Raw genomic sequence first — 23,682 nt, 5'->3', positions numbered from 1 at the left:
AATCACACCAAGGGTTGGAAGTATTCTTCAGTAAAAAGACATTTTGGGAGCTGACTGCAAACATGAGGTTGCTGAACCATCCTTATTAATAAATCCTTTGTGTCTTTACTAATGGAGTTTATGGAAGTGCATCTTTACACATCCCTACATCCCTGGATCCATTTCTTCACATCTTTCAGCATCCCTTCGTTTAAGTTAGAGTATTATGTGTTGCTTTTTACTCCATTATGCTACATTTCTTTGTAATAAGCCGGCTTCTCTGCAGCTATCTTACTAACCTAGTTATGTGCTTAGTGTCATCAATTAACTTTGATATTGCTTGCATTTCAGCAAATCTGAACAATATCAATTACCCCTGCCTCTTTTGTTTGCTGTCAACCTATGTTCCATTCATGCAAGCAAAAGAAAAATACTGCAGATGCTGGAAATCCAAAATAAAAAGAGAAAGTGTCGGAAAGAGCTCTGGCAGCACCTGAGCTGTAGAAGGGTCATATGGACTCAAAACGTTAACTGTGTTTCTCTCTCCAAAGATGCTGCCAGACCTGCTGAGTTTATCCAGCATTTTCTGTTTTTATTTCAAGTCATGCTGTTATTTTTCCTCATGCCATATGGCTGAACTTCGGCCATAATCCTTTTGCAAAACACTTTATCAAAAACCCTTGGTAAATCTGTACACTTGCCTTTCTCAGAAAAACAAACTCTTAAGTTTGCAACACAAGCTGGCTTTGTTTGATCTTTCCATGTATTTCAACACTTGATCTTGAGAGGTTAAATGTTTTTTGAGCTGTAAGAAAGACCACAGCCAGAATTCTCTCAAAAAGATTCTAAGTATCGAAGTTTCATGAATATTGGAGTAATTCATGCTGTTTTTTTCAGTGGGAGTTCAGAGAGGAATCTCCCACACTCTGTGCATTGCAGAGGTCACGAGCGTGAATATCATTAAATTTTAGGGAACAGGGCCATTCCCCGCTGGAGAGGCCAAAATTGATGTGCTGAGTAGGTCACTGTGCATGTGTCGATCTGTCAGTACTGATATTGATGCATGCGCAGTGGTCCCACACTATCAGCCTCCCAATTGCTGGCCAGCCCGATCTCTGGCCACCCCGTGACCCCTATGTTCTGGCCCTCAACTCCCCCCCCACCTCCACAGCCTGATCGCTGGCCCCCTAACCATTCCCAGGCCAACCTCGAACGCTCCTCCTGGCCCACCCCGATCTCCAGCTCCCCCCACAACAATCCCCGATTCCCCTCCCCTTACAGCCTCGACATCCCCCCCACCCCCACAGTCCCGACCGCCCCTCCCACAATTCACACCCCTCCAGCATGCTGACTCCGCGCCCCCCCCCGGCCCATCCTAATAGCTGGCCTCCCTTCTTCACCCCACTCCCCCCACCCCCCAATCCTGACTGCAGAGTGGCAGCGGGACGCCCATCACTCCATCAGGCCCTGCCCCAATCCGGTCCTACCCCTCAATGCTCCGCTGCCTTGGCACTGCCCCATACCTGATGGGCAGCGACAAAGAGCCCCTTGGGCATTGACACTTTATCCTTTGGGTAGTGCCAGGGGGCACAGGCTGGCGGGGTACCAATGTCCAGGGGGTACCCCCTCATCGCCTGACCCCAGGGGAGCCCTGATTACCCTCCCCCCGCCACACACACTCCAGTGGGGTCAGGCCACGAAATCCCTGTTAATGGGGAGCTACTTTAAACCCTGCTGGAGTGAACCACTCCTAGTGGCACTGGAAGGAGGCTAGCTGGACCCACAGATTTCCATCTCGGGCCCACTAATGACACTTAAAATATAATGAAATAACAACGTTAATGAGTTTGATGTCCTCTATCTATTTCCGACACGGAGCAAACGCTGCCGGAAAACCGGCATTGGGGGATGCTATCGGGGCAGGAATGGATGCGCGACTCCTGCGCATTGGCCGCTGTGAGATTCACCTGGCTCGCTGACTAAAAAATTAGCACAACGGGATGGGAGAATCGCCTTTCCCCCCCCACATAAAAGGAAGGAAAAAGTTGCATCATCTGTATTCGTTTCATATGAACATACAGCTAAATTGCATCAATTAAACATGTAACAAGCTATAGGGACTTTAGAGGAAAGATCCGTTTGAAATTTGATGCAAGGTTGTATTGCACTATAACGAGGTGTGATGAAATAACAGACGCAGAATTGTGTACTAATCACAGCTAACCTGAGGTTTTCTCGACTGGGATTCTAAGAATTTAATCATGAATACTTAAATTGTATGTCATTGATAGAGGTTAAAGCAACTGTGGAACAGAAGCTGCTGACCCATGGGAAAATTGTTACACAGTCTGAAACAAAAGACTATCCCTAGCATGAGGCTATGGTTCACCTGCTGTGTACACTTGTATAACCAACATCTATTACTGCATTAAAATAATAGCACACTGAGAAGTAGCAGTGGCTTGCTTCAGCATAAAACAATGCTGAGTCATTTGAAAGGAGAATGAGTATTATTTTTTGTAAACTTAAGCCTGCGCAAGACAAATTGGAACTCAATTGACACATGCACCGCAATAGACTGATCAATAATATCACCACAAAGACTGTGCGGATCATTAAAAATGAAATTGAAGTGTTTGTTTTAAAGTTTTTTTTTACTTATCAGTGTTGCAAGTAGGCTTACATTAACACTGCAATGAAATTATCGTGAAAATCTCCTAATCACCACACTCCAGCACCTGTTCAGGTACACTGAGAGAGATTTTAGCGTGGCTATTGCACCGAATCAGCACGTTTTTTGGAGTGTAGGAGGGAACTGGAGCACCCAGAGGAAATCCATGCAGACATGGGGAGAACGTGCGACCCAAGTGGGAAGCTGAACCTGGGTCCCCGGCAATGTGAAGCCACAGTGCTAACCATTGTGCTGGGCATTTTCACAGTAACTTCATTGCACCACGAAGGTAAGCCTACTTGTGACACTAATAAATAAACTTTAAACTTTAAAACTTTAAGCCACTGTGCCTGCTCCACACGCTTGGGATTGGAATCAGAACCCTATGAAAGTCAGACTCCATCAAGTGTCTTATCGTACCTGCAATAGAACAAAAAGAACAAAGAACAACACAGCACGGGAAACAGGCCCTTTGGCCCAATGAGCCCGAGCCACCATTTTAACATTGTGAGTGCCCTCTTCTACCTATGACCTTTGCCTGTGCCGATTGGACTCCACAATAAAGGAATTATAACCAGAACCAATAGTTCCAGCATTAACCATTACCTCAAAATATTGGGTGCTTTCTCAGAGTAGCACAGAACCAGCACCTCCTTTTACTTTAAAATTGTTAATGGAAGGCAGTGCTCCTACATCAAAGCTCAACAATCCTTTTTTTTTGTTTAGGGATGAAATTGTGGCACACATTCTGTTGGAAGTGAACACAGATTTCTGAAGCAGGCAATTCTTATCTTTCAGTGGCAAGCTGGAAGAAATCCTTAAGCTGCGTCTGTCCTTTGTCTGTGCACCCAACTCATTTAGGATGCATCAGCAAAGGCAACTAATCTACTTCCACAGCTATTTTGTTTTAGCATCGCCACAGATATACTTCACATGATGTGCTTTTCTCCTGCCAATTTCACCGATAAGTCCGATTATGGATCGCATTTGAACATGCAAATGGTGCATCAGTGGAAATAACAGAATCATCTGTTTTCTAAACAAGAGTCCATCTGTTACTCTGGGACTGCATCAGTGATATAAGTTATTTACAGCGATATTTACCTTAACTTCTGTTGGCCTGTGTGTTTATCTGAGTAGGTCGAAAGCTGTATTTTTGAAGCATCACATCATTAAGAGTTGTTAGTTGGGGGATCCACCTCATTGAGTCATAGAGGTTTACAGCATGGAAACAAGGCCCTTCAGCCCAACTTGTCCATGCCGCCCCCTCATTGTAATATAGCAGCATCTCATTATCGGGCCCATACGTTGGAATCATATCCTCACCTCAAATAATGTGCCTCTCTCAGCCTCCCAGCTGGTTAGATTCCTGATGTCAAAGAGCGCACTCAACACCCCTATTTGTGGTTTGCAGCCTGCCTGCTGAATTCAGAGGAAGGCTGGGCCTCAAAAGCAGGTTAGTCTCTTCACCTGCTGACACAGGTGGTCAGCCAGCTGACTTCACTGGTCAATGAAGTGAAGTTCAAAATCAATCGCCTCCCCATTTCTTCCATTCTTATATCCCCCAATTTTTCCCATCTCCTCTCCAAAGATCCACTGCCTCATGCCAGTTTACGCTGCCACGTTTGCTCACTATTTTCTGATATCCAAATGTAAGTGTGGAATTCACTACCATAGAAAGCACTTGAAGTCAAAACATTGTCTGATTTCAAGAAGAAATTGAGGCTAAAGGGATCAAGGGATATGTGAGGAAGGGGGGATCAGGATGTTGAATTTAATGATCACCCATGGTCAAAATGAATGGTGAAGCAGGCTCGAAGGGCCGAATGGCCTACTCCTGTTACTATGTTTCTAAGTGACCATTTTTCATACATGCGTTAGGTGGTGAACCATATTCTCTTTACTAGTTACTGTCATAGCCTAGTTATTTTACAGAGTAAATCATAGAATCCTACAGTTCAAAAGGAGGCCATTTGGCCCATCAAGTCTGCATCAACCACAATCCTACCCAGGCCCTATCCCCAGAACGCCCAGGCATTTACTCGAGTTAGTTCCTCTGACACTGAGGGCTAATTTTAGCCTGGTCAATCCACCTAACCTGCACATTTTTGGACCATGTGAGGAAAGCGGAGCAACCGGATGAATCCCACGCAGACATGGGGAGAATGTGCAAACTCCACACAGGCAGTGACCCAAGCCAGGAATCGAACCCCGGTGCCTGGCCCTGTGAGGCAGCAATGCTAACCATTGTGCCACCATGCTGCCCCGCTGCTGCGAAGTGGAGTGCTTTTAATTCTTTTTCATGACTGCACACATTATTTAGCGCAGAACGTGCTCTGTGCGGTACATTGTCGGTTGTTTTCATGGCTCTGCCCTTGCTCACAAAATGGAGACATTGGTCTTGAACATCTATCAACGATTTCAACTTTGGAATCAATACAACTAAATTTTACACGAAGTCCACAAATGTAAACCGTCAGGAAGGATCAATGGATTCCGAACATTATCTAACCTTTCCCCCTTCTGCCTCAGCATAGATTAGCTAATTCAGTACAGAAGGAAGACTTACACTTATATAGTGGCTTTCATGACCTCAGGATGCCCCAGAATGTTTTATAGCCAATTATGTATGCTTGAAGTGGAGTATCTGCTGCCACAAGGTGAAATGCAGCAGCCAGTTTTACACTTGGACGGCACTGAAATGATGACTAGGAATAGAGCCAGGTTTTACTGTTGAAGCAACAGTGTGGTTAACAGTGTCCAATGTTATTAAAGTTTAACTCGGACAGTAACATCCAGTGGCTTCACATTATTACACTCCAGTTAGGGACTGTGAATATCTAAAGAAGAAACTTGGGTTCCCAGCAATTTACTAACAGAATTATACTAAGTCCTCTGACAGTTGTGGCCGCACTCCAGAAATTCACAAATTTTAGTGAAAGGAGTTTAAGTGAAAATTGTTTCCCACAGGAATCAATGTTAAATGTGTGGCTAGGTTCTGTCGGACCTTCCTTATCAGCGAAAGGCAAATATTTAAATATGATATCTTGTAAGTTGAAATATGTTACATTGCTAAATTGGTAAATGAAATAAATTTTAAAATGAAGTCAGTTTAAAAATGCAAAGGAAAAATGTAATTTTTCTTCTCTTCCCCAACCTTCCACATTGTTGCCTCTCCCCTGTCGCTTACCCACCCTTTGGCCATAGCACTGACTCACCACTTCCCTGCATTTTTATTTGAACATCCAGATACAATCAAAAGCCCCATCAGTGAAATTGGCAGAAGTGTGAGTGAGTTTAAAATTCTACATGCTGCTGTGTCAGGATTTGAACCCATATACACCATACCAGTCGCCTAGGTTACTGGATTACTAACATAGTGACATTACCGCAACACCATCATGTGCTCAAGACGTTCGGCCGTCCCACATTTAATTTTCAACTAACTGGTCCATAATTCCTTGACTTTCGTCTGTTACCTTTCATTGAGTCATAGAATCATAGAATTTTAGAACCCTACAGTGCAGATAGAGGCCCTTCGGCCCATCGAGTCTTCACCGACCACAATCCCACCCAGGCCCTACCCCCATATCCATACATATTTACCCGCTAATCCCTCTAATCTATGCATCTCAGGACACTAAGGGGTAATTTTAGCATGGCCAATCCACCTAACCCGCACATCTTTGGGCTGCGGGAGGAAACCGGAGCACCCGGAGGAATCCCACACAGACACAAGGAGAATGTGCAAACTCCACACAGACAGTGACCCGAGCCACGAATCAAGCCCAGGTCTCTGGAGCTGTGAAGCAGCAGTGCTAACCACTGTGCTACCGTGCCACCCCAAATTCAGGGAGATTGGGACATTAGCAATTTTCTCATCTACACCCTTTAAGACCCTTAGATGGTGCTGGTGACTTGTCACTCTTCAGTACCATTATTTTATTCAAGTGTTGTCTTATCATGGTATATCTTGAAGGAGTATATCTAAAACTCCTGGACATCATCAGGCAGAATATGATATTATACTCATGTTATCATCAAGCAGGGGTTAAGAGCAGTCCTAGAGACCAAACATATTAACTAACCTCTAAGATGTAGTTGTGCAAAATTCCATCTCTTCAAATGAAGAACAACCTGATGGAGTTAGTCTTTGTGTGGTTGCTCTCTGTGTGTAATGTAGGAAGACAGCACAAAAGCAAAATACTGGGTGGATTCTCCAATCTCATTCAGCCTCTGTCCCTCTTGCCAGCGAGATTGAAGGATTTGGTATTCAGCCAAAATTCCTTTCACTGCAGCGGTGCTGGAGATCCCCAGCCATGGACAAGGCCTGAGGTTTCCGTCATCTGTGGATGATGGAAATCTGAAAAGAAAATAGAAAATATTTGGCGATACTCAGTAGAAAGTCTGAGCCGGCGTTGGACTGGGGTAAACACAGTAAAATACTCAGTCGGTCAGGGAAACAAAAATTTAATGCCCTCCCCCTAGGGGTGGAAGTGGGTACTCCACCACCTTCTGACCTCTACCTTGATTGGTGCATGGGATTGGAAGGCTATTGAATGGGTGCAGAGGAGCTATCACTAAGAACAGCAATGCAAAAATAAAGATAATGATCAGAAATTGTAGAATTCAATGTTGAGTTTTGAAGGTTGTGAAGTGCCGAATAGAAAGATGAGGTGAGGTTATCTGATCTTTCAACAAGCATAATCGAACATTGTTTAAGGCAAGAGCAGAGGGTTCCTGCAAAGGGTCGGCTAGATTCGAAACAATGGCTCTACTCTCTCTCCACAGACGCTGTCAGACCTGTTAAGATTATGCAGCATTTTTCTGTTTTTGTTTCAGGTTCCAGCATCCGCAGTATGTTGATTTTGTATTATTAACACAAAGAGGTTTAAATGGGAACTGTGTGGAGAATTAAAATGATGGATGACGGGAACCTCCAAGTAATGCTTGTGGTCTGAACTGAGATATTCCACAAAATGGTCGCTCATTGTGAATTTGCACAAAGTTTAGCCAAGAACCCAGAGACTGTGGCCCATGAGATTCTTTTTTTTTAAATTAGCTAATCATTCCTGAATGTCTCCCAATAGAAAAAAATGTCTATAACTGGAAGGTAAACATTTCCTTTTGTTGCTCTTCCGCAAAATGACTGGATTCTCCCTATCCCTCTTCAAAATCCTTTCAATCTATTTTGAGACATTCTTAAACCACACCTCACCTGGAAGTCTCACAACTTCAAACAAAAGTTGTTGTCTGCCCCTTGAATTATTGAATTCCCTATCATTAATGCATTTTATTTCCCCTCCTCCCCCTATCCTATCTGTCAACTTTGGACAGCCTCCTTTCTCAAGGTGCCATGGTCCCCGCAATGACCATCCACCCAGCAGTCTTCATTGTTATCCTCGCCGTATTCACGTTGAGAATGTTGGATAGAACCAGTTACTGCGAATCCTCATTATATAAGATATCGGTCACTCAAATCTCATTCTAATCTGATACCTCTCTACAAGTGTGACTGAAATATTCCAATAGCAAATATAGTCTAAATAAGGTTCAGCACAAGTTTACATAACTACTTGTCATTTATATCCCTCTAGAAATAAACTCTTTGTTTTTTTAATGGCCTGATTAACCTGTGTTGCTATCTTTAATGATCTATTGATTTTGACTTGCAGAATCCCCTCCTCCTCTATTCCAATTAGATTCTTATCTTCCAATTAATACCACCTTATATTTTCCAAATAAAACCTTCATATCTATCTTACCAAAATTCAATTCCTCATATTAAGCTGTGTCAAAATTCATTTGCCAATTTTATGCCTATTGTGCAACGTTGTTAACATCTCCTTATTAATTCCTGCCCTCTTCTGTATTCACTGCTTTCTCCAATTTGGTGTGATCTGCATGTTTAGAAATTTGTTAATGTCTCCGGGTTCTCCGGTTTCCTCCCATATCCCAAAAAACGTGCTCTTAGGCTGATTGGTGTAACAAATTGTCCCTAAATTACTCTTCCCTCAATTTTCCCCAATAGGTGTAGACAAAGGTCATGGGTAGCGGAGGGCACTCATAGTGTTAAAATGGTTTCAAAATGCATGCACCCAGTGAGCAGGACTCTGAGGGAAACTCAGATGTGAGTGCAGCACTCACTGAGTGGCTCTGCATCCTCAGAGGGGAGAAGTGGACAGGGCTTGCATGGGGTGAAAGAGGAAGATTTGGGGATGATCAATGAGCTCTAGGCGCAGGGGGTGAATCGGGGGACAGGAAATGAGTTGTAGGGACAGGGGGTGAGTCAGAGGCAACAGTGGGTGGGTGAGTCAGGGGGATAGGGGGTGAGGTGAGGTGACAGTGAGTGACTCGTGGGGGTGGATGACCTGGAGGCAGACAACGATTAAGTGGGGGTGACAAGGGCTGTGAGAGAGAGATGGGGACTCTGATGAAGGGGATAGGGGCGAGCAATGGGTGAGTCACGGGGGCAGGGTTAGAATTATGGAGGTGGTGAGTTGTATTGGAGTCATAGAGATCAGTCAGGAGGACAAAGGGTGAGCAGGGGAACAGGAAGTGCACAGGCAAAGCTGACCAGGAATGTATTCAAGGACAACATCTCCTGCTGGGCACCAGGCATTTTGGAAGGACTGCCCTGAGGAAAGGGAGGTCTGGGGCATGGGTTTCAGTGTGTTCTGGAGGTGGAGAATTATCATGGATTGAAGGTCCCACAGATTCATGGTGAGGGGATCTTCTGGCAGCGGGCAGTAATGGAAAAACATGTGAATGATCAGTGCCTGGTTACAGTTGAGACAAAGCAGCTTTAAATCAGCTGACATGCTTGGAGTCAAACTAGTCATGCAATTGTGCCCATGAAAGCAGCACTTAAGTGTGAGAATGCCAATGATTGCTGCTCATCATTTGGAGCTGTCCTTAACAGATCAATGCTAATTGTCAAGTCTCTCACTTTGATACAGCAGTGTGGAGACCATCAGGAACATGCACCCTGGTGATCTTGTTGGCTTTCTCGGTTATAGGCAGGCGAGAAGAAGAAGGTATCAACAGAGGTATTTGGCTCACCAAAGGTAGGATCAGAACCATCAAGATGAACAGGTGAGAGGGCCTGCTCCACATGCAGAGGACGAACCCCAGAGAGCCTGAGGCGCATCATTAGACCGAGAGCCAACAGACACCTGCTGAGATATCTGCAGATTTCTGAGAACCAGCCTTTCTGAAGACTACATGTGGTGATGAGAGAGTGGTAGTTTTAAATATTAAAGGCTGGGATTTTCCACTTCTGAGCACATTGTGTGGGTTCAGTGACAGAAGCAGAAAATAGCGTGAGAAGTACAAAGTCGTGTTTTACATTGGCCTGAATGCGTGACGCAGTTGGCCCCTCCCCCATCAGTGACAGGACGCATTTCCCAACATTGAACATCAGGGCGATGATTATTATGCAGTAATATATCATCACTAGGCCTCTGCGCTGGAATTATCACCCCCGTCCCTGCACATCTCCCATCAGAATATCTATCCACAATGGCATTACAGCAGAAGGACCTGAATCATGACTGGTCTCTAAAGGTGTACACCTGGTAAGCAGACATCCCAGGGAAACAGTGAATGCAGCACTCAGGGACACGAGGATAATTCCCAGGTACTTCCTTGATGCTGCCCTGGCACCCATCTGGCACTGTCTGGGCCCTGCATGGGCACTTTCTGAGCATTACCTGGGTAAACCCTGGAACTACCCAAGCAGAGTCTGGTGCCTGTGTAGTGACCAGATAGTGCTCGGCAATGCCAGGTGTATCTAGGCAGTGCCCATAAAGTGTCAGGGTGCCTGGGTAGTGCCACAGGGCAGTCCCATGCAATACCAGCTGGAATGCCAGAGTAGCGCCAGGGACAATGATCTGGTAGTGTCGTGGATGCCCAGGTAATACCCAGGTAATCTCAGGGGGCAGTGCCTGAGTAGTGCCAGCGGTGTCTGAATAAGTTCCAGCTAGTGGGCTGGATGAAAAGGCACAGTACACATATGGCATTGCCCATTCTTTTGCATAAACTCTTGGAAAAAATCACTGGTAAATGTACCATTCTCAATAACAATAGAATCCTGCAAACCATGAGTTGCAAAGGCTTGGTGTAGCTTCTTTATGGTAATTGGAACTGTGATGTCTCTCATGATGTGTTCTTACAACCACATGGAATGCATATTCATGATGACTAGAAACATACGACCATAAAAGGACCTGCAATGTCCACATGAAGACCAGGTCACAGTTGATAGAAATAGAAATATAGAAACATAGAAACTAGAAGCAGGAATAGGCCATTCGGTCCTTTGACCCTGCTCCACCTTTATTTTGATCATGGTTAATCATCAAATTTAATATCCTGATCCCCCCCCCCTTTCTCCCATATCCCTTGATCCCTTTAGTGCCAAGAGCTATATCTAATTTCTTCTTGAAATCAGACAATGTTTTGGCCTCAACTGCATTCTGTGATTGTGAATTCCATATACTCACTACCCTATGTCCTTGGCAGAAGATATTTCTCCTCACCTCAGTTCTAAAAGGTTTACTCCTTATCCTCAAACTATGACCCCTAGTACTGGACTCCCCCTATCATTGGCAGCATTCTTTCAGAACTACGCTGTTAGAATTTTATAAGTTTCTATGAGATCCCCTCTCATTCTTCTAAACGCCAGTGAATATAGACCTAACCAACTTAATCTCTCCTCAGACCTGCCATCCTGGGAATCGGCCTAGTAAACCTTTGCTGCACTCCTATAGCAAGGACATCCTTCCTCAGATAATTTGCACACAATACTCCAATGATGGCCTCACCTAAGGCCGATACAATTGCAGCAAAACATCTCTATCCCTATACTCAAATCCCCTTGCTATGAAGGCCAACAAACCATTTGCCTTCTTTACTGCCTGCTGTACCTGTGTTTTCTCTTTCAACAACCGACGCATGAGGATACCAAGGTCTCGTTGAGTATCCACCTCTCAATTTACACCAAACATAAGACCTGGCTAAGCTTTTCATTTGGGAGGCACCTGGGTGAGGCTCACAAACTTCACCCAAGGCTTGTGAAAGACCAGGGGATGGGATGACCACTCTGCATGCCCAAAGGATGCAACCATCCTGCATACTCAGCTGATCTTTTTGCTTTTAAGCTGATCTTTCTGGTCTTAATTCATTATTCCCGAGAACCCGTGGGCCAAATCTCTTCAGCTGGGACAGAATTGGGTCCCAGTCTGTTCACTGCTTTAATCTGATTAGAATTTACTGGAGAATGTGAAAGTCTCTCAAGCAAAACAATTGTGTCTGGAGGAATTAATGTCTTGGTGGGAATTTCTGGTAAAAGGGGATGTCTCCATATGTCTGTATTCGCATTGCCCTTCCCTGCTCTATGTTATACTGGTAGGCTGATAATGTGACTGCCCAGCACTATTCTCGCTGAGGACATGGGAGGAACACACGTGGATTCACTGAAAAGACTAATCAATGTCTTGTGGTCAGTCCATGTAGTGAATGAACAACCATAAAGGTATTGATAAAACCGTTTCACACCTCCTTGTCTAATTGCAGCATGGGTGATACAAAACCAATGTTTTTTTTAATCTGCCCTCCATCAGATGAGATGCCCCATAAGGTGAGACATCGCATGAGAGAATGAGCTCTCTGTCTTATCAGAGTGAATCAACAGATTAGTTGATTGTAGCAGTGCTGTCATGTCCTTGAAAGCTTTCTGTTGTGTTGGTGCCCACTTCCATTTTATTTCCTTGTGAAATAGTGGGTGCTCTGCCGCTAACACTATTGAAAAGTCTGGCAGAAAATTCCCATTGCAATCTATCATTCCCAGAAATGACCTGAGCTCAGACAGGTTTCTAGAGTTTGGAGCTTCCTCGAGAGCTTCGATTTCCATCAGGGTCAGACCCAGTGCTATGATTTTGTGAACCAAATATTCCAAAATCTGTGCCTGGAGGATGCAGCCCTGCCTCTGATAATCTCTTTACGAGATGGCACGGTGGTTAACACTGCTGCCTGGTTCGATTCCCGGCTTAGGTCACTGCCTGTGTGAAGTTTGCATGTTCTCCCCAAATCTGCGTCAGTTTCCTCTGGGTGCACCAGTTTCCTCCCACAGTCCACAGATGTGTAGGTTAGGTGGATTGGCCATGCTAAATTGCCCCTTTGTGTCAGGACGACTAGTCAGGGTAAATGCATGGGATTATGGGGATGGAGCATAGGTGGGATTGTGGTCGGTGCTGATTCAATGGACCAAATGGCTCCACTTCTGCACTATCAGATTCTATGATTCATTGATCTAGGGTGCTGAGGTGCTCTTTCTCAGTTTTCCCTGTGGTCAGAGTGCCGTCCAAGTAAACCGTTACATGAGGAATTCCCTGCAGTAAATTGTCCAGTGTCCTCTGGAAAATCACTGGACTGGGGGACTCTCTGAAAATCAGATGGTTATATTTGAACAAACCCATTTGGGTGTTGATTACGGCACACTGTTTTGACTTCTCTAACAAAAGCTGCTGGTAGGTGTAGGTCATGATGTAACCTGGTGTTGTGAGACTTCTTAAGGTGTAGGTCATGTCAGGTTTTGAGAATGTCTTCCCTTCTGCAAGATCTTCCATTATCAGCAACAGGTAAGCGTTCAGTTTGGGGGTCTGATTAATGGTAAGTTGGTAATCCCCCGATATGCACACTGTACTAGCATTTTTAAGAGCAGGAAGAATTAGAGCTGCCCAATGTGGGGACTAAATGGGTTTAATAATTCCAAGCCTCTACAGACTCACCAACTTTTCTCTACTTTTTATGTTGTAGGGCTGTTCTGGGCTTGAAAAAGTGAGTATCCTGAGGATCTATGAATAACTTAACTGTAGTGCCACACTTTACCTTTGAAAACCTCAGGATATTCCTGACTGACACCCTCTTTCACCTGTTTGTGCTTAATTTTACCCCAGTTCAATGGGATTTTGCTGAGCCAGTCACACCCTAGTAAACTAGGCTCTTCCCATTTTATCACCAGGAGATTGCTCTTGTTTCTTCACTGTTGTATTAAGTGTTCACCTCTAATACCTCAAACAATGGTACAGCCTCTCCAGTGTTTGTCCGAGGTTGGATCCCCTACCTGAGTAAGGGCTGGTGCCTGCTTAGAGCCCCAAGTCTTCCTTTAGGTCGCCCCAGTAGTTACAGATTCAGAGACTCCCACATCCACCTCTATTTTGATTTATTTTCCATTGATCTCCACCGCAGCATAGATAGGATCTGCGTGTCCCTCAATCACATTATGGTTTTATGGTCAATTAGCTTGTAAATCTTCACCCCACACACACTCAGGTGAATTGAGCACATTTTAGCCTTTTCCTCAATTCTATTTACCAAGAAGATGTGTTGCAACCTGTCAACTAAGCAGAGTCCAGTCCCCGTTCTCTTCAACAAACTTACTGAAAGTCCCAAACATAATCATGTTGCTGCTAACCTGCTTTTTGTCAGTGAATTCATGAACCTACTGATCAGAGCCATCTGCTCACATTCCAAAGAAACCACTCACTGCCCAAACCGATGCTGAAAGTTGGATTTTTCTTTTTCCTTTTATTTTGCCGTTTTCTCCTCTTCATCAAAGAGATGTGGTAACTTAGCCACAAAAGTAAACTGGGTACTTTGTGTGGCACTACTGTTATGTTGTTCATAGATCCTCAGGATTCTCACTTTCTTAAGCCCAGGACAATCCTATAACATAAAAAGGCAAAGTGGAGAAGTTGGAGAGGCTGTAGAGGCTTGGAATTATTGAGCTCATTCAGTCCTCACATTGGGCAACTCTAATTCTTCCAGCTCTTAAAAACGATAGTACGGTGTGCATATCGGGGGATTACCAACTTACCATTAATCAGACCTCCAAGCTGAATGCTTACCTGTTGAGAAAGACATTCTCAAAGCCTGACATGACCTACACCTACCAGCAGCTTTTGTTAGAGGAGAAGTCAAAACAGTATGTCATAATCAACAAAAAGGTTTTTGAATGCTTTGTGATATCCAATCTTCTTAGCTTACAAAAATATTGAAATACCATACAGCATGGATCCAGAACTGGAGGCAGCTAGTTACATGCACAATGATAAAACTAAACGCACAAAAGTGCATGCTACCAGTGGCAGCACTCACTCATGTTCTTATCTGCTGAAGACATTAGTATATACATTCAAATAAGAAGTTGCTGACCATAACATTCTGTAACAGAAACCCATGCTGACTATTCATTATTACATTTTTGATTTCAGTTTTCCTATTTAGTGGGAATGCCATTATTTTTCTTACCATCAATATTAAGCTGACATTCCCATATTTGCCTGTATATGCACTATCTTCCTTCTTAAATGGGTTCACTGATTAAACTCTGTGTGCATCAAGTCCCTATGGATCACATTCTGCAGAGTGTGCAAGCTCCATTTGTCTTACAATGCCTTGGCTGAATTGTTGCGTCTTAATTTATTCCTCACCTTCTGATGAAATGAAATGAAGCACCGTTACATTTCTCAAAGGCATCGTTCTTCATATTATTTCAGGTTCAACCAAGGCATCATCCTTTACATCTCACAAATAAACACCTAGGAAAAGTGGTTAAAATGATTGGCTGCAAAGTGGTAACTCATGTCACCGCTAATTGAGGCATTTTACCCAGTCTGCTCCCCGGAGAAGGACAATCACACCGTACTGTTTACAAAAGAGTTGACAACTGATGAATCTCAATGTTTAAAATTCTACTATTGTGAAGGCCATTGACATAAATAAGTCAGAACTGTGCCAGCTTTAGGCTAGTTCGAAAGCAAACAGTTACCATGTCCTATTTGTTATACCACGCTTTGAAGAATAGTTTGGGGATTAAAGTACCCATTCTCTCCTATTCAAGGATTATGCACTTGGGCTTAGACAACATCTATTGCTACCAATTCAGTGCAAGAAACATTTACTTCTAATGCTGGCACATAATTTATCTGATTGTCAAGCAAATGGCAACTACAAAAGCGAGAGTCAAATTTATTGCTTAATCTCTTTCATTTGTTTCACAGTACAACCTCAACGAAACAAAGCACTTGCTCTCCACCATTTATAAGCAATGTACAGCAGTTTGTATCACTGACTGAATAATCTGCATCAATAATTTCAGATTTTGTTTCAATCCTTTTTTGCACAACTGAACATAATTGTAAAATGTAAGTCTGCTCCAGAGAATCATTTTCGGAAATTAATACGGGAACTTTAATGGTTTGTGATGTACAATGCATGCTGCTTGGAGTTTTCAATTCGCCTAAATTGCATATTATACTCAAGGTACCATGATGATATATGTGTTATTGTTGCTTGTGGAAATGGTTATTGCACTTTGTATTTATAAATATTGTGTTTGGGAATGATTAGAAGTATCACCACAACCAACTATGGTTGGCTAATGTGAAGTGGAAGAAATCCTTATTTGTTTTCTGCACAAATTTTCTGCACAAGATGGGAGAATTGCAACCATTAAGTTGAGATGAGTTTAACCTATTCACTAATACAATGCCAGACTAATGAATGGAAACCTTTTCCATGCCCAACATTGCCCAACTATTTAAGCTGACTTGTTTGTTACTTACTCTGTAATGCATGTTGTCAAAGCTAAACCCACAGTCAAAACTGTATCTACTTTCCAAAGTCATTTCTAAAGCCAACAAGCTGTGTATAGAGATGTGGCACTAATGTTTTCCTCTGTGCCTTGAACTGGAGTTGGAAACATTTGTTTTTTTGCCAAAATATTTCAATGTAGCATCTCATTGGCGAGTTGTGTTGTTAAAATCTCACAATCCTGCTGCAAATCCATTGAATTTGTTTCTACTTAATGCGTGTCATAAAAAATAAAATGAAGAACGATGAGGATGCCTCATACGACATTTTTTTTATATCAGGTAAGGGCTTGGAAAAATAAATTGGATCACAAAATAATAGCAGATTTCCCCAAACGTTATACACTTACGTAAAAAATATTACTGTGCAATAGGAGATACAAAGAACTGTGGAAATTAAATAGGTCCTTCAATTTTGATATTTCTGCAGATATCAACAATGACATTTTGGTATGAGAATGACCTTGTGGAAATGTATCAGTTGTGAAGGACTAAATCCGACAAAAAAGGTTTAATGTTTGGTTGAAAATAAAAATATCATGTGATGTGGTGACTTCTGGTGATTGTCCCTTTGTGGCCATCACAAGAAAATAAGGGTCACCTGTCTTGGGGCACCAATTGTGATTCAGAGTGGGTAATCACCCCAGGAGGTGGAGTCTACCCAGGCAGTAGTCATGTAGGGAGCTAGCTGCAGCGACAGGGCTGCTGTTGCCTTGTTAATAAATCCTATTTGTGTTCACAAATGAGGTTTGTGAAAGTACAAGTATAAAATTACCATGATGCAACCTTTGGCCCGACACCTGTGAGTATTCTATTTTAATCAAAGTCAAGAAAATGAACTCATTAGAATGCCTTTCTTTGGCCGAATAGACACATTTGAGATATTGAGATATTACCAGATCTTGAGTAATGTAGAATCAGGAAAAATGGACAGTACCAAGATAGAGGTCTCTGGGAGGCTCCACGCATTGGAAAGGCTGAGGGAAAGGCACAGAAAAACCTGAATTAGCCAGCAAAGTCAAAATTTTAGAAAGAAATGTATAGAGGGAAAAAAAGACAGAAAAAAGAGGTGTGGCTTCAAATTTAAAGAGAAGGAATTTGGATAAAAGGCAAAGAAGTTAAAAAAGTTTAAAATCTTAAAAAAATGGCTGGCACTAGAAAGCAGTGCTGAAGCTTTAAATATAAACAGAAAAGAAATAGACTGAGATACTCTGTATTGACATATTTTTTGCAAAATACACCTGAAAAGGGAAAAAAAGGTATTTGAGTAACTATAACCAGTGTGTGGAGAAAAGGGTACTACAGAGTCTCAAAGTGGTAATAACCTTCAGACTGCTGAATTATGCCAGAAAATAGTAAATTCCCTCAAAGGCTTGAATTATAATTGTCCAACTCATGTATATAGTGTTTAGTTAGAATTCAGGACTGAGTAATGTAGTTATTGAAGATTCTGTAAAGGAGTTAAAGGGGGAGGAATGTGGTGATTCATGGTGATTGTCCCTTTATGGGCAACACAGTAGAAAAAGGATCACCTGACCTGGGGGGGTCAATTGGATTTGGAGTGGGTGATCATCCTAGGGGGTTGGGTCCTCTTCGGGAGGAGACATGTCAGGAGCCAGGTGCATTCATGAGGCGACTGTTTTCTTATCAATAGATCCTGTTTGTGTTCACAGATGAAATGCAAGAAAATACATTATTACACATGCACTGAGAGATGCAATAAAACTGTGATATTGAATATGAGGCCTTCAATTTTGATATTTAGCAAATACCCATGATGTTTTGGTATGTGAATAAGCTTGTGAATATTTAAACCCAACAGAAAAAAAGGTTGGTTTGGTTTAAAACAATGTTTGTGCTTTAGTAATCTTTATTTGGACATTTTCTTTCAGTCTCAACCCCCTACTCCTGCTTTCCAAAAAACAATAACTAAGTTCTCTGACTGAATGCTCACCTGACTTTTAATCAGGTAGAATATAAATTGGATTGCTCTGACATTCATAACTCTAACCCTACACAGACTTTCCCTCCCAGCTTAATTAAAAGGCAAACAGGTCGGAGAACGTCCCTGAGGGCTCGCTAGGTGGGTGTAAGAAATTGAATGCCATTGCAGCACTGACAAAATTTCAGTAACCAAAAGAGCACACTGCCTTAAGTGAGTGTGGAAGGTGCAACATTTTGTCCAATGAAAATATCTGGAAGGCATAAAGTAAGCCATGGAGCAGCTTATTTAATCTGTCCCATTGAGAATCTTCTTTGAAAGGCTGGGAAGTGAATGCTTTTGCGATGTCAAGCAGGTCACTGCGCAACTAGAATTGATGCTGTCAAAAAAAAATCCATTGATGTTGCCAGGATAACCAATAGAATCGCCTTTAACTTCTAGTAATTTACATTAACACTTCTCACTTCTCTTTTCTTTCAGAGGACAGTTCAGAACAACCATTAAAAATCCATGCCTGACGGTGAGTCGCAAAACTTTAGAATGGGCACCCTGCAGGAGGAAGAAACTCTTTGGAATTATTCTAGACAAAGTCAGATCGAAAGTTAGCTGCTTACTTAATGTTTTAAATTAATGTACTAATGTCACAAGTCAGCGTCCATTAACACTGCAATGAAGTTACTGTGAAATTCCCATAGTCGCCACACTTCGGTGTCTGTTTGGATCAATACACCTAACTAGAATTGCACCTAGCAGCTCATCTTTCAGACTATGGGAGGAAACTGGAACACCCAGACAAAACCCATGCAGACACAGGGAGAACTTGCAGTCTCGCACAGACAGTGACCCAAGTTGGTAATTGGATCCGGGGCCCTATCACTGGGAGGCAGCAGCGATAACCACTGTGCTACCATGCATAATGTTTGTTACAACTTCTGCTGTTCTTCTTTCTCATCTTTATCATTCATTCATTCAGTGCCAGTGAAACATTTATTACCTGTTGCCCCTGCTACTGAAAATTAAAAGTGAGGACATGGATGTCTTTTTCTTCTTTTTTCAAAGTGTCAAAGAACAAAGCAATTACAGCACATGAAGAGGCCATTCGGCCCTCCAAGCCTGCACCAACCATGCTGCCCCACTGAACTAAAACCCCCTACATCTTCCAGGGACTATATCCATCTATTCCCATCCTGTTCATGTATTTGTCAAGACACCCCTTACAATAGTATCTGCTTCTGCTACCTCCTCTAGCAGCAAATTCCAATCACCTGCTTCCCTCTGGGTAAAAAACATACATTTAAGCCCTGCCCTGCGCACCTAAACCTATGACCCCTAGTAATTGACTCTTCCACCTGGGAAAAAAGTTTCTGACTGTCCACTCTATCAATGCCCCTCATAATCTTGTGGACTTCTATCAGGTCGCCTCTCAACCTCCATCGTTCCAGTGAGAACAAACCAAGTTTCTCCAACCTCACCTTGTAGCTAATGCCCTCCATACCAGGCAACATCATAGTAAATCTTTTCTGTACCCTGTCCAAAGCCTCCATATCCTTCTGGTAGTGTGGAAACCAGAATTGAACACTATTTTCCAATTGCGGCCTAACTAAGGTTCTATCTATAAAGCTGCAACACAACTTTAATTTTTAAACTCAATGCCCTAGCGAATGAAGGCAAGCATGCTGTATGCCTTCTTGACTACTTTATCCACCTTTGTTGCCACTTTCAGTGACCTGTGTGTCTGTACAACCAGATCCCTCTGCCTATCAATATCCTTTAGGGTTCTGCCATTTACTGTGTATTTCCCATCTGCATTAGCCCTTCCAAAATGCATTACCTCACATTTGTCCAGATCAAACTCCATCTGCCGTCTCTCCGCCCAAGCCTCCAGCCGATCTATATCCTGCTGCATCCTCTGATGGTCCTCATCGCTATTGCAATTCCACCAACCTTTGCATCACCTGCAAATCTACTAATCAAAGTAGTTACATTTTCTTCCAAATCATTTATATACATTACAAACAGCAAATGTCCTATCTGTGATCCCTGAGGAATGCCACTTGTCACAGCCCTCTTTTCAGAAACGCACTCTTCCACTATTACCCTCTGTCTTCTTTGACCGAGCCAGTTCTGTTTACATCTTGCCAGCTCACCTTTGATCTTGTGTGACTTCACCTTCTGTGCCAGTCAGCCATAAGGGACCTTGTCAAAGGTAAACAACACACACTGCCTTACCCTTATCGTCACTTCCTCGAAAAACTCAATCAAGTTATTGAGACACAACTTCCCCTTCACAAAACCATGTTGTCCCTCACTAATGTGTTCACTTATTTCCAGGTGGGAGTAAATCCTGTCTCGAAGAATCCTCTTTAATAATTTCCCTACTATTGATGTAAGTCTCACTGGCCTATAATTACCTGCATTATCCTTGCTGCCCTTCTTAAACAAAGGGTCAACACTGGCTATTCTCCAATCCTCTGGGACCTTCCCTGTGACGAAGGAGCAGTGCTCTGAAAGCTAGTGGCATTTGCCACCAAATAAACCTGTTGGACTTTAACCTGGTGTTGTGAGACTTCTTACTGTGTGACCTCCCCTGCAGCCAGTGAGGATACAAAGATTTCATTCAATGTCCCAGCAATATCCTCCCTTGCCTCTCTCAGTATTCTAGGGTATATCCCATTGAGCTCTGGAGACTTGTCTACCTTAATAACTCTCAAGAACACCAATATCTCCTCCTTTTTGATCTGAACATTAACCAAACTATCTGCACACTCTTCCCCAAACTCATCATTCACAAAGTCCTTCTCTTTGGTGAAAACAGACTCAAAGTACTCATATAATACACCCATTTCCTCTGGCTCCACGCATAGTTTCTCTCCCTTGTCCTTGAGTGGGCCAACTCTCTTCCTGGCCACCTTCTTGCTCTTTATGTATGTATAAAAATGATTGGGATTTTTCTGAATCCTACTGGCCAATGACTTTTTGTGGTCCCATTTAGGTGGCACGGTAGCACAGTGGTTAGCACTGTTGCTTCACAGCTCCAGGGACCTGGGTTCGATTCCCAGTTCAGGTCACTGTCTGTGTGGAGTTTGCACATTCTCATTGTGTCTGTGTGGGTTTCCCCCGGGTGCTCCGGTTTCCTCCTACAGTCCAAAGATGTGTGGGTTAGGTTGATTGACCGTGTTAAAATTGCCCCTTAGTGTCCTGGGATGCTTAGATTAGAGGGATTAGTGGGTAAAATATGTAGGGATATGGGGGTAGGGCCTGGGTGGGATTGTGGTCAGTGCAGACTCGATGGGCCGAAGGGCCTCTTTCTGCGCAGTGGGATTCTATGATTCATTTAGCCCTCCTTACACTTTGCTTAAATTTCTTTCTACTTTCCTTGTATTCCACACTTGTTTCGTGTGTTCCCAACTTCCTAGCTTTCACAAGTGCTTCCTTTTTCTTTGACTAGGTTCATAATATCTCTTGTTATCCAAGGTTCCCAAAACTTGCCATACTTATTCTTCATCCCGACAGGGACTTGCCGGTCCTGAATTCCTATCAACTCAACTTGCCAGATGTTGTTTTGCCCTCAAACATCTGGCCCCAATTTGCATTCTTCAGTTCCTGCTTAATATTGTTGTAATTAGCCTTCCCCCAATTTAGCATCTTCATTTGAGGACTGCACTTAGCTTTATCCAACAGACCAACTCAATCCCAAGAAGTTTCTATTGACACATAGCAATCATATGTCACATGTGATGCTGATGTGGATATGCCGGCGCTGGACTGGGGTAAACACAATAAAAAGTCTGACAACACCAGGTTTAAGTCCAACCGATTTATTTGATAGTAAACTCACAAGCTTTTGAGGTTAAGCTCTTCTTCAGGTGAATGGAGAGTTCTGGCCTCAGACAGAGCATATAACGCACAGACAGCTTACAGACTATTGATTAGAATGCGAATCTTTACACCCAACCTGCTATTCAAGTCCTAAAGTGGCCGACAATGTGAGTGGAAGGAGCACTGATCACAGGTTAAAGAGATGTGTATTGTCTCCAGACAGCACAGTGAGTGAGGTTTTGCAAACACAGGCAAGTCACGGGGGTTACAGATAGTGCGACATGAACCCAAGATCCCTGTTGAGACCGTCCTCACGTATGCGGAACTTGGCTACCAGTCTCTGCTCAGCGACTCTGCGCTGTCGTGTGTCGTGAAGGCCGCCTTAGAGAACGCTTACCCGAAGGTCAGAGGCTGAATGCCCGTGACCACTGAAGTGTTCACCAACAGGAAGGGAACAATCTTGCCTGGTGATTGTCGAACGATGTTCATTCATCCGTTGTTGTAGCGTCTGCATGGTCTCCCCAACGTACCATGCTTCGGGACATCCCTTCTTGCAACGTATCAGGTAGACAACGTTGGCCGAGTTGCGGGAGTATTTACCACAGCAACCTCTGCAAGACATGCTGGATCATCGACATGGATGACATCATCACACGGGAGAATAACATCTACCAGGTACACGGTAAATACTCCTGGAATTCATTGCACAGAAAGCTGTGGAGGTCAGATCATTGAGTGTATTTATGTTCTTGATTGGTAAGTGGATCAAAAGTTACAGGGAAAAGGCAGGAGAATGGGGTTGAGAAACATATCAGCCGTGATTGAATGGCACAGCAGACTCGATGGGCTGAATGGTCTAATTCTGTTCCTATATCATATGGTCTTATGGATTCTGCATTTGAAAGAAAGGATATTTCCGACTATTAAATATTGTTGTCAGCTTCAGGAACATCATACACTGAATGCCCTGCAAGGCAGTCAGTGCTTATTTCAACCCACAGGCATAGAAAACCAAATTAGCATAGGTTGCTGCTTCAGTATGATCAACAGCAAACCTTTGGGATAACCTGTCTGATCTTAATGGTGACATTAGGTTTGCTGCCACATCTGTTAGTGATGAGGCAGCATCTAATACCAAAACCTCTAGTTCAATCATCTAAACAATTGTACTAGTGCTCTCCAATGTCTTCAAAATATACAGAGCCAGTTTGCCCTCAGTCTGTAAACTGACAGATCTTGCAGCAATTCATCTCAGGACACAGTTATCAGGATGCCAGAACCAGCTCAATATTAAGAGATTTATACTGACATGTAGCATTCACACGCCACATGTAATACTATCACCGAGACAATACCTAATGAAGGCTTATGTTTAAGGGAACCTTTTGTCACTGACTATCACCAAAGGGATGCATCATGGTAACTAATCTTGGCTACTTACACACAACACCTGGATAAGAAAATAATTATTTCACTACAGTATTTTTGTGTTATGTGGAGATGCCGGCATTGGACTGGGGTGGGCACAATAAGCAGTCTCACAACAGCAGGTTAATGTCCAACAGGTTTATTTGGTAGCATGAGCTTTCGGAACGCTTACCTGATGTCAAAGCATA

The sequence above is a fragment of the Carcharhinus amblyrhynchos genome, chromosome 10 (assembly GCF_965287045.1).
Source record: "Carcharhinus amblyrhynchos chromosome 10, sCarAmb.v2.hapA, whole genome shotgun sequence".
In the NCBI taxonomy this organism is placed as follows: Eukaryota; Metazoa; Chordata; class Chondrichthyes; order Carcharhiniformes; family Carcharhinidae; genus Carcharhinus; species Carcharhinus amblyrhynchos.
The sequence above is the reverse complement of the archived record's forward strand: the minus strand, read 5'-3'. Positions refer to the sequence as shown.